The sequence below is a fragment of the Culex pipiens genome, chromosome 3 (assembly GCF_016801865.2).
Source record: "Culex pipiens pallens isolate TS chromosome 3, TS_CPP_V2, whole genome shotgun sequence".
Lineage (NCBI taxonomy): Eukaryota > Metazoa > Arthropoda > Insecta > Diptera > Culicidae > Culex > Culex pipiens.
In genome coordinates this window covers 106,482,833-106,495,419 of record NC_068939.1, presented here as the reverse complement: position 1 = coordinate 106,495,419, position 12,587 = coordinate 106,482,833, and positions in this window count along the sequence as shown.

The window sequence follows — 12,587 nt, the reverse complement described above, 5'->3', positions numbered from 1 at the left end:
CAACAAAATTTCTTCTCAGACTCAACTCGAGGGGAAGCATGAAGTTTGGGGCCCCGATTGGGGGCATGCAATTTGTTGGTTGGACCACCCTAATTCTTCATACAAACTTTGGAGAAGAATAATTCAGCCCTGTCTAAAAAAAAAATCAAAAATTCAAAGTGCACGTGTTTCTGGGGACCCCAAACTTCATGCTTACCCTCGAGTTGAGCCTCATTTTTGTATGATTTTGTTAGTCAGTGTAATGTTTGTCGCATTTTTTAAAATACATCATCCCGGTACGAGAATCGAACTCACGACCTCTGGATTGGAAACCCAGCACGCCGCTAGTCGAAACCCATCCTCTACCGGTCAGTATTCCCAGTGAGCATATTTACTCTTTTAAGGGATCTGACTTTGCCGAGCCAGACAGGAATCGAACCCATCACCTTCCGCTTACAAGGCGAAACCCGTAAACTCACGGCCACGGAAGTTCAGCGCATTGCAAAATCTCAGGAAAATTTTGGCTAACAATTCAAATAATATTAAAAGCTTATTATTATTTTTAAGGTATTTGAAATTCCTCATCAAATTACTGGTCTCAAGACGGATCTGTCGGACTACATTTTTACAATGTTTCACGAGACTCCATGACGGATTGAATAATATCAGATCGGTCAAAATCAGCTGTGTTAAATGTTATTAAAAATATAAAATAAGCTGTTTAAAAGCAAATCTTCTTAAGATGTCTCTTATAACATTTTCCCAATTTTACATCGCTGTCAAAAAACAGAAGAAGATAAAAAGGATATAATTTGTAAGCATGACTTATGCTAGTAATTATGATGTTGGAATCTATTTTTTGCGTACTCGGCTGGGATAGCACATCCTGTTTTCAAGAAAAACGAAATAGGGTATATCTTGCGAACTGGATGCCTCGGCCGACCCAACCAAGTAAGTTTGCTAAAACCCGAAGTAAACTACTCTATACGACTGGATCCGACCGCAACCCAAATGTGGGACATCGTCATGGCGAGACACCCACAAATCAGTCGGCAAAAATACGGAAATCAGCCAAACTGCTTAAAATAGAACATCTCTCTTTTTGGTTTCTCCCATTCACCAGCGACAGTCTGCTGGTAGTAGACATCAGCCGCCCCAGAGCTTAGTCTGAGACCAGAACGATGATTCTAAATTACGCAAGACTTTTTTATGAGTTTCTTTTTCATTTGCGAGTCTCAGCCCGAGATCGACCGCTTTGCACGGTAGTGAGCGTGAATTGCCAGTGTACTAAACGATCCGCTCGATCATGACAGGGGAAATGGGGGGTTAACATCGCCTATAAGCAAAATTCATAGTAGACTAGATTTTATTACTTTAAAAAATTGTCAAATAGTATATGTTTTCTTCAAGATGTTGCAAAAATGATTAAAAAACATCGTGAAGCGTCAAATTAAATTAATAATTTCCCTTGACCAATCAATCAAAATATTGTAAACGGTGCTTTATTTGGAGTTCAGCACCTTACATTTAATATTAAATGAAAAAAAAATAAAAAAATTAAAAATGTTGAACGTAGAGCATTGAAAAGCTAAAAAAATATTATAAGTGAAAATAGCGTTTAACCGTTTAACCCTCTTTTTCCCTAAACGGATAGTAATAATGAGTGGGATGTTTGTATGTGTGTTTCTGTTTGTAGACTTGTTCAACACATGCGAAATATTGGGTTTTAAACGCTAAACCGTGTGTCACGCGTGGAAAGTGACGATGGGAGAGGAAGTGAAAAAATGGTATCCTCTTTGTATGAAATCATTGAGGTAGATACTGTACATGAAAATAAAGAAATCATCAAGAAGATCGATTTGTTAACCACGTGGTCTAAATATAGGTTATTTAAAACTACAATTGATTCTATTTTTAAATACAACATGATTAAACACTCCAAAACTTGTTAAGTTTATGGAAAACTCAAGTACTAATCTAATGTAGCTATTTTTTTGTAGTTTTTCACTAAACAGTTTAAATATACGATAAAAAATACTAGACCGTTGCAAAATGAAGCATAAAAATTGTCTTAACATTGATTACACTGACCTACACAAATTGACAAAAATGACTGCGCATGCTCAACTCAAGGGAAACGTGAAGTTTGGGGTCCCCAGAAACATGTGAACTTTATATTTTTCAAACATATTTAGACAGGGCCGATTAGTTTTTCTTAAAAGTTTGTATGGAGAACAAGTAGTTGATTGTTTATTTGTGACGAGAGCCTAAATTTAGTGAAAAATAAGTTTTTCATACAAAAATTGCATTTTTAAATCGCTAATAACTTTTCAGGATTGAGTTTTACAGCTTTGGTGTGTTCTAAAAAGTTGTAGAGCAATACATTTTCAATAAGAATCTCACTTTGGGGAATATTTGGATGGAAGTAGCGGGCCCTACAGATAAACCCGTAAGAATATTGGGTTTTTCATCCATTTTTTCGATTTTTCCCATACAAACTTCACCCTCGAGTATCAATGGGTAAATGTTGACCGATTTTGCTCATATTTGGCGCAGAGTCCTAAACTAGTTTCAGAAACAATAATCAGCTTGTGGAGCGTGGTTTTGAGAAAAAGTCCCATATTCTGGGCACCCTACTGCATACATGTTTCATGCTTCCCTTCAAAATGAACCGAAGCAGATTTTTGTTAATTGGTTTTATACAATCAGACTCGGTTATCGGAAGTGCTTAGTATAATCTAAATATAATGAAAAAAAAATTCATTGTCTTATTTTTTAATCTTTGAACACAATTATTCTTGAAAATGATTCACGAACATGTGATTCAAGATTTCAGCCAAAATAATTGTGCTCAGTGGATTTGAACAATTTTGCTGAAGACACTAATTTGTTTACCTCTTATTTTATATTCTGGAGCATTTCATATGAAAAGCGCAAGAGTTTAAATAAAAAATGTGTTTTTTTATTACATTCTTGCCTTTTTTATTGGCATATTTAGATCTGTTAATAACTACTGTTGATAAATTTTTATTTCTCCAAATTAATACAGTTGCTCCCAAAAACATTTCAAAATAGACTAAGGAAATTCCTCATATATTTCATTGTATTTTAAAGAAGCAAAAGTCCATTTTTAACCTTACTTTTATGCCATACTGACACTTGAAATGTTAGATACGTATGTGACATTTTATTACAAAGAGTTTAAACATTTTTACTGCCCATGGTCACATTAATGTCCCATATGCAAAAACAACACTCTGACAAAAACGCATTTGAAGTTTGTCCCACAGATATGGCAATGTGTTAAATTTTCGCGAATTAACTGGATTTCCTCCCGATTTCTAGAACAATGTACTGGATGTTGTATGCTTTTCTGAAAGAGCACACGATTTGGAACCAAACTACAACATTAACTTAAAAGTGATGACATTTATGCGATCAGGGGCAGTTTACGCATTTACAATCTACTTTAAACTTTAATTTCAATTAGGCGCTTACGTTTTATTTTGTTTTGTTTCAGCTGTATTGTTTGTTTGTTTTTATTAAAGAGATATTACACAATTTTTACATTTACCTCTTAGGAAAAAATAATAAATACATTTTGCGCTGCCTGCTTTGTATTGTCTTAATTATAGTTACCGGAAGTTTTCTATATCAGGGCGCCCTTGAAAGTTTACTAAGCTATTAAATGCAATGGGCAGCATTTTTTGTACTCCACAAAAATATTAAATCAGAAATAGGTATTTTCAAACTGAAAAATTGCTGAAGTTTACGAACAAAAACAGCTAGTGACTTTGTTCTGCCGTCAAAAGACGCTATTTTTTTATTATTATACACCTAAATTTCAAATGAGTTCTATAATTTTCAGAATAACTCCAAGTGCTTAAAACATTAAACAAGGTCGTTTCAAATAGTTTTTAGATTGTATGCATCCGCAAGTAATGTGTTAACCAGTCCACGTGCTGATCGAAGCAACTTTCGAGTGCATGGGCTTGTTTCCCCATAAAATCGTTCCCTCTTTAAGCTGACGTAATTTCCTATGTCCACAGTACCAGGGCCAGGGCCAAGGCACCAGCAGCCGGATTGTCAGGCACGGGAACGAAATGCGCTAAACTCCAAATATTTCTCACGCCTTAGATAAAGTGAATGTGTGCTGGCAGCGGCATAATGTAATGGCTTTTTGCATATGATTAAAGCCAAATATATTTGAAGAAAAAAAAAACCCATACGAATTCCATCAATTAGTGGGGTGCCGTATGCTGCGCGCACCGTGGCATCTTGGCGAGATTTTGGACCACGACGACCCGGTCTTTGGTGCGCGAGAAACGAAAACTGCCGTTGGCAGCGGCTTATAAGGGAAACGGTCAAAACTACTTTGAATATCTTCGAGGGGATTTTTTTTTTGCTCGCCGTTGTTCACGCTGCTCACCCGTGCGTCTTTGGCAACTTTCAGCAAATTTTATGCTCGTTAAGGAAACGAGAAAGGAGAAAGATATTCGCGGTACAAGGGAAAAGATCAGATGAACAACAACAGAAAAAAAATAACCAAACATCAAAAACATGCCGATTCCAACCCAAAACTGCACACATCGCTCGAAAGGTAATTAATTAGCTGCAAAATTACCCCCACCGGAGTGGATGGCACTGGAGACAGTTATTTATTCATTAGGTGCGGTTGTTAATAAATATTTACAAGATTTTCATAAGGAAAGCCTCGTTTGCAAAATATCATCTTACATGCAAAGAATTTGAACAAAATATGGTCGATATGTTTTGACACTTTTTATTTATTGGAACAAAGGAAAAGCATGTATTTTCATTGTTCTATTTTTTTTCGTTGTAGAGTTATTGTAGACTCAACAGCACTTTGAAATTGTACCGCAGCTTTGAAAAAGCGTTTTCATTTGAAATCATTTATTGCTTAAACAAACGATAGTTCCTCCAATCTACAACCTTGCTTTTTACACTATTTCGAACAGAAAATTCATATCGCGATAAAGCTTATCACATTTCTTCATAACACTTTTATATAGGCAGCTCCCAAACTCTAAAGTTTCATCCACTGCTCTGCCGTTTTACGGCGATATGATGTATACGCCATTTTGGACATTTTCAATTTTATTGTACAGTCTGATAAAGAATCTTAAAAGCTACCTCCTGACGAAAGAATTTTTCAAAAAACTGCTCTGGGGCCCTTTTTATTAAGCAAACAAACAATGATGTATACGCCAATTTTACTCATCATGATGTATGTATACATTGAGAATTGCTAGAAGTCAAATTAAATTCTGTTTGAATGTTGATTTAAGGTTTTGGGACCAAATCAAGACTTGGCAATATTTTATTACATTATTTCGATTTAATTCTTAGGGGACGTCCAATAGGCGTCATCCATAAAGTACGTCACGTTCTGTGGGAAGAGGGGGGTTTTGAGTAAGCGTGACATTGCGTGTTAAAAGCATAGGGAAATCGTGACAAAGGGGGGTGGAGTAAATTTTGGCTGATTTTAATGTGACGTACTTAATGGATGACACCTTATCCACATCCACGTAGATACTTTTTTGAAAATTCTAAACCCACCTTTGTGGACAACTGTTCATGCAAAAAAAAATGTGTTTATGGAGCTTATACAACTGCTAAGGGAGCGTTCTTTTATTACGTAACGCAAAAAACGGATTTTTAGACCCCCTCCCCATTAGTAACAAAATTTCCATACAAATTTTAAAAATTTTGTATGGAGCGTAACACGGCCTCCAACCCTCCCTCCCCCCAACTGCGTTACGTAATAAAAGAACGCTCCCTAATACCCTCCCCCCCCTTAAAGTATCCACGTGGACAATGCATTAAGGGATCCGCTCAGCTGTCAAAATAGCTGGCACAAAAAATATAGCCAGCCTAGTAGCCAGCTTTGATCAAGCAATGTATACATACATCATTGGGAAGTAAAAGTAGTGATTTTTTATTGCTATTTTTTCGGCCAAATGATGTTTGTGGTTTAAAATCGTAGAGAATAGGAAAAAAACAAGAAATTTTGTAGGGGCCACATTTTTATTGTACTTTTTAACAGTTTCTACAGAGCAGACCCTAAATTAGTCATTTTAAATTGAAAAAATGAACAAAAACAGAAAATCGTGTCTACAGCAAAATCACCTCGATGGCGTATACATCATATCGCCGTAAAACGGCAGTGCTAGACAACTGCTTATCAACTTTTGCAGCTTCGATAAATACTAGTATTTTGACAAGGTGTTATAAAATTGCCTTTAACCATATTTTATAATTCTGGACTTTTTTACAAGTTCCTAAATGTATACATTGAGTATGTTATATAGGAAAACTGCAGAGGGTTTCAAATAGAGCGTCCAATTTCCCGTCCAGGGATTTCCCGGAAAAAATACTTCCCGTTTCCCGGGAAATTTGTAAATTTCCCGGGAATTTCCGAAATACAAGCGGAAGTATACATTTTCCAACCTTTTTGGCACCAATATTTTGATATTTAACAAAAAAATAATAATTAGAGAACCTGATTTGATTTAATTCAACTCAATCTACTGTGAATATTGAACTAATCAGCATGCCTGTAAATTTCATGTCAAGGTTTAATTCAGATAACATTTATTTCTGAAGCTTTCACATGATGTGCAACAAAACTTACGCTATTATGGAATGAATATTTGCGGATTTTTTTTTTTTTTTGGAAAGGTCCAATAAACCAAATTTCCATTTTTTGCTTTTTGGGTGTTTTTGAAACCACCTAGAGTTTAAAAACACTCAAAAAGCAAAAACTAAAAATTTGGTTTATTGGACCTTTTCAAAAAAAAACTCCAGAATTTACTATATGATTTTCGACAATCCATTTTACAATATTTTTTCGTTATATCATTTGAAAATATCCGGCCAAGATTAAAACTGAGATCTGTTTAAAATTTTTGTTCACCTTGTCCAAATTGGATGAAAATTAAAATGATATAATTAAATGTTTCAAAAAAAGATGTTCGAGAAGAATTTGTTCAAAAGTATTCGAAAATTACTGTTTGAAGTTTTTAATTTAAGAAGCACCTGAGCTACCAAGGGCGTAAGAGGGTTAAATATGAAAAAATATCGCTCTATTTTAACCACTTTTACACTATGATTTTTTTTAAATCTAATTAATTTATTAGGCCATATAACCATATAAATAAAATCCTATCATCAAGGGAACTATGAAACATCATTTAAAACAACTTCGTATCATATGAAATTTACCCAAAATATGAAACCATAATTCAAAAACTCGCTTCAAATACTTTAAGACTTTCAGTTGTGATTTCATGAAATAGTGTTTCAAGTTAAACGGCGCTAGAAATTAGATTTTTAAGGCAAATTCAATGATGAGGTATCGTAAACTGGGGTCAATCGGGACACATGGGGCGAATTGAAACAGCAGTTTAAAACATGTTGGAGCAACATATTTTGATTTTTCTGGTTGGTTTCGGTTAGAACAGACTCAGACCAACAAAATGTGTACATTAGAGTGTAACAAAAATGACTTTTTGGCGGGCATTCAAGGGTTTGTTCCGGTGGGTATACTAAGCCCAAATCCAAAATATGAGCTTGATTGGACGTAACAGGAGCTGGCGCTCCGCCCTTCAATTTTAAATGGGATTTAACCCGTAAAAAAAGATTTTTTCAAAAATGTCACTTTTTGAGGCATTTTGGCCACCAATGCGTTTACCAAAAACATCACTGGCGTGTAGGCCAGATCCTTGCGCATCTTTTGGTATATATAACATTGACATTTGGAGCACCCTGGAGCTCGGTACAGGCCTTCAAAGTTTGGCATTTTTTCGAAAAATCGGTCCCGGCAAAAAAGATATGCGTCGCGCCTCGCGACGCCCTAGACGCCATTTGATTTTGCCGGGGCCGATTTTTCGAAAAAATGCCAAACTTTGAAGGACTGTATTGAGCTCCAGGGTGCTCCAAATGTCAATGTTATATATACCAAAAGATGCGCAAGGATCTGGCCCTGGGTGCTGAAAAGACAGAATGCGTAACGTGATTTCCGAATGATCCCTACTGCTCTTCACTAATACAACTGCACTACAGCTGTAAACATAAACAAAGTAGAAGGCTAGGTTTAAGCTCAAGCGTGACATATTTTTTTCTGCTGAAGTGACTTGTTTTGAAACATTTTGGATCTGTTGATTTTAAAGTTTTCGCTGAAAAATTAAGTGATTTGCGCTTTTTTTGTTTGTAGACTTAATTATGGGCGGCCAAAAGAGTCAATCTTTGTTTTCCACGTGACGAACAATTGCGTCAGAAGTGGGTGCAATTTTATGAATCTGAAGAGCAACCGAATGGAAGTTCCGTGATTTTGTATCATTAAAGCGCAGTGATAATGTCGGAGTAAGCTTATTCAATATTATTTAGCTGGTGCCATTTATAGCTATTGATAATTCATCGCTAACATTTCAAAAAACCTTATAGGTTTTGCGTGAGACATAGCGCTTATTTAAATGTTAGCGACAAATTATGCCAATCTCAATTCCAACCCTCTTCTAAAAATTTGTTGACTTCGAATACCTCAAAAGCTCGACGCCCTCGACTTTTTTATTCCTGAAAAAAATAAATCATAGATCGATTACAATACTTGCCACTTCTTGGTATCATTTTTCAAACAGTAAATTGGTTCCGCTTTGACAGTTCTAAATTGAGGCCGCTTTGCGGACAACTATTCTGCACCCAGATCTGGCCTACACGCCAGTGATGTTTTTGGTAAACGCATTGGTGGCCAAAATGCCTCAAAAAGTGACATTTTTGAAAAAATCTTTTTTTACGGGTTAAATCCCATTTAAAATTGAAGGGCGGAGCGCCAGCTCCTGTTAAGTCCAATCAAGCTCATATTTTGGATTTGAGCTTAGTATGCTCACCGGAACAAACCCTTGAATGCCCGCCAAAAAGTCATTTTTGTTACATCCTAGTGTACATCCATTTCCAAATTTAAAAGCTCTAAGTGCTTTAAAAACTGCTGTCCCTATTCAGACTGAAGTCCCGATTCGCCCCAGATTACGGTATCTATTTATTCACAAGTTGAAACACTTGTTCCCGAATATGTTATTTGCCATGAAAAGCATTATTTATAATTGATTTTTTTTCCATTTTAACTTTATAAGAGACAAATTTAAAAACAATTTTATTGTTATTTTTGTGGAGCATAGATTTTCGCTGTCCACTGTACACTTTGATTGAAAAAATACTTCTATACAAAAAATATTAATAATATTTATTTGTTGATTTGGTACGATTTGTAAAACATCATAAAAAACAAGAAAATTTATATATTTTCTCTAAGTTGCTAAGTTTTTTACGAGCAGTTATGCCATTAATTGATCCTCACACTTATGTTGCAAAATATTAATTAGATACAGGATCTTAATAATTTTCGCTAATTTTAAAATTTCCCGGGAATTCCTGAGATTTTCCGGAAAATTTAATGAAAATTTCCCGTTTCCCGGGAATTTTGTAACCCCGGGGAATTGGACGCTCTAGTTTCAAACTATTTTTGTATTTTTTTCGATTCAAAATATGTCTTTTCAGTATTTTTAGTACGGCTCCAAATCGGGCTACCAATATTAGATAAATGTTCGTTTGACACGAAATACGCGTTTTTGAAAAGAAACCAACTAAAACCGAAAGGGGCGGATTCAAAAAGTATATGTATATCACTTAAGTGACATGAGGCCTTTCCATAACCTATCCATCGATACGTCAGATGGTTGATTTGGACATTCCGATGCAACAAATAGACTTTTTGGTGGGCATTCAGGGGCTTGTTAACCCGCGGGAAAGTGGTAGAAAGTTCTCGAAATCATTGAAAAAGGGGTCGCGGTGTGGCCAGAGAAGTTGGGCCATCAGTCGTGTGGTGTTCGTTGGATCGATCGGAGAGTGAATCGACGCGCGGAACCCGAGGGAAAGTGGTAGAAAGTTCTCGAAATCATTGGAAAAGGGGTCGCGGTGTGGCCAGAGAAGTTGGGCCATCAGTCGTGTGGTGTTCGTTGGAGCGATCGGAGAGTGAATCGACGCGCGCGAACCCGCGGGAAAGTGGTAGAAAATTCTCGAAATCATTGAAAAAGGGGTCGCGGTGTGGCCAGAGAAGTTGGGCCATCAGTCGTGTGGTGTTCGTTGGATCGATCGGAGAGTGAATCGACGCGCGTGAACCCGCGGGAAAGTGGTAGAAAGTTCTCGAAATCATTGAAAAAGGGGTCGCGGTGTGGCCAGAGAAGTTGGGCCATCAGTCGTGTGGTGTTCGTTGGATCGATCGGAGAGTGAATCGACGCGCGCGAACCCGCGAGAAGTAGATCGGAAAAGCATTGAAATAGAGATTCGCATCGTTGAATTATATATTATAATTTCATTTCGTTTTGAAAGCCCATCCCATAGCATCGTTGCTCGGATGGCACGCCGGCGGTAAGAAGTTAAACATAATACGCGATTAAGGAATTGATAAGTCCTTCTCAAAGCGTCGCAACTCGGAAGGCAGCGATAATGTTTCACTTTTTGGTCATATCATCTTACAAAAATGGATCCTGATCTATCCTAAATTGTACATCACCGAATAATACGTTAATTCAAAATTCATTTCGTTTTGAAAGTCCTTCCCAAAGCATCGTTGCTCGGATGGCACGCCGGCGGTAAGAAGTAAAAAATACGCGATTGATAAGACCTTCTCATAGCGTCGTAGCTCGGAAGGCAACGATTGTTTCACTTTCTGGTCATATCATCTACCAAGATGAATCCTGACCTTCCCTTTCCTTCCCCTTCTAACACAATTCCCCCACTTCCCGTGATGCTTGAAGGAGATGCTGTGGATTCAACGGTCTCATGCGGTGTCAACAGGTATAGAGCGACAAACTCTGTGTCTGATGAGTCTGCAACTTCAACTATCGGACTAACATTCCTACCTTTGTTGAACTGCATCTCCTTGGGGGGGCGCCGGTATTGACTTAAAGCAGAGATCTTCAGGGGTTATACAGTGAGGATGATTAACTCCCACTATTCAGCTGTTGGTTCATTGTGTAACTTCAGCTGATCCGTCAATAACGGAGTAGCAGCTCATTGGCAGTCAACCATGCTCATGCTCATGCTCATGCTCATGCTCATTCAGGGGCTTGTTTAGGTGGGCATACTAAGCCTATGTCTTAAGTATTGAACGTAACCGGAGCTTGAGTCTGGAGTTTTTTTTAAGAATTGGCCGCAGCAAAGAAAGGGGAACTTCTCTATTTTTGGCAGGTAAAGCACTCGCTCCTAACTCCGTCCAATTTGCCGATTTTCTCTATGTAAACAACTTGTTTTGCAAAACTGTATACAGAAACTTCCTTGCTCACTTCCTATTGAGCTATTAATCACTTGATTTCAGTTGAAAGCACTGTAATTGAATGTCATAGTGCTGAACATGAAAGGCACGATTTAATTAGATGCTGTTCCCCTACCTGCCGACCGATTTTCCAAAAATCTCTCTAAATTAGGACACTGACCAGGCTTTGGTGAATCGATCTGGCAACGTATGTTTTGAGCTTACCAACACTGCCAAGTTCAATGGTAATAAACGCTTTAGTGCCAAAGAGCCTCAAAAATCGAGATTTAATTTTTTTTTTACGGGAAAGATCTCGTTAAAATTCAAATTCAAAGCTCCAGCTCCTGTTACGTTCAATCATGCTCATATTTGGGATTAGGGCTCAGTATGCCCACCGGAACAAACCCCTGAATGCCAGCCAAGAAGTAACTTTGATTAATAATGAGCAAACTGAGTGACATTATTGGACACATACATTTGTTATGTTTTAGATTTTGTGTCGATAGGTATATTTGGAGGTGGGTCTACGAGCAGTGTTTGGAATTAAAATTTTCTGTCTATTCACAATGACAATTAATTAAAAAAATGTGAACAAAACTCTGCAAAGTAGCTAAACCGCAATCAGCAGTAAAAAGGGAGCAACACGGATATGCGCTACCAAGAGCTCAAAAGGAGAGCCGGAGAACATGACAAAAATGTCGAGTTCACCGAAAAGAAAGGAGTGAAAAAGTATAGTCGCGTCCAGCGAAGATCGTCGCACATTCCTTTCTCGAAAAATTCCCAGGCATTCCTTTGGCATAGTGCCTTCCAGGCCGGACCGGTCGGTCGGTCAGTCGGTGGCGGTGGTGGCTCCTCCGCGGACGGCCAGGCCCAGCTTCCAAGTAGGTATGCCTGAAAAAGAGATGAAGATAAAAATTGAGAGGAAAAAAAATAGTCAGGCAACAACATTTCATTCGTTATATGAACAACGTGCTTTTTCTTGTGTAAAAGGCCGAAGCATGAAACAAGCACACAGCGTGATGTTGTGGAGCAGAGAGGAGACGGAGAAAATTTACAAGTTAAAAATCAAAACCCACCTCGACGCAACCAAACTGAAGACATGTTTGAAAAGGGTTAAAAAGCTTGCCGCGGCTGCTGGGACTGGGACTGGGACTGGGCTGGGCCTGGCGATCCTCGTCTCGTGCGATCTTCATCTGATGATATATCATTTTCTGGCCACTCCATTTTACGATTCCAGGGCTTGGTTCCGCAAGTCGTTTGTTTCTTTAAGGTTGCC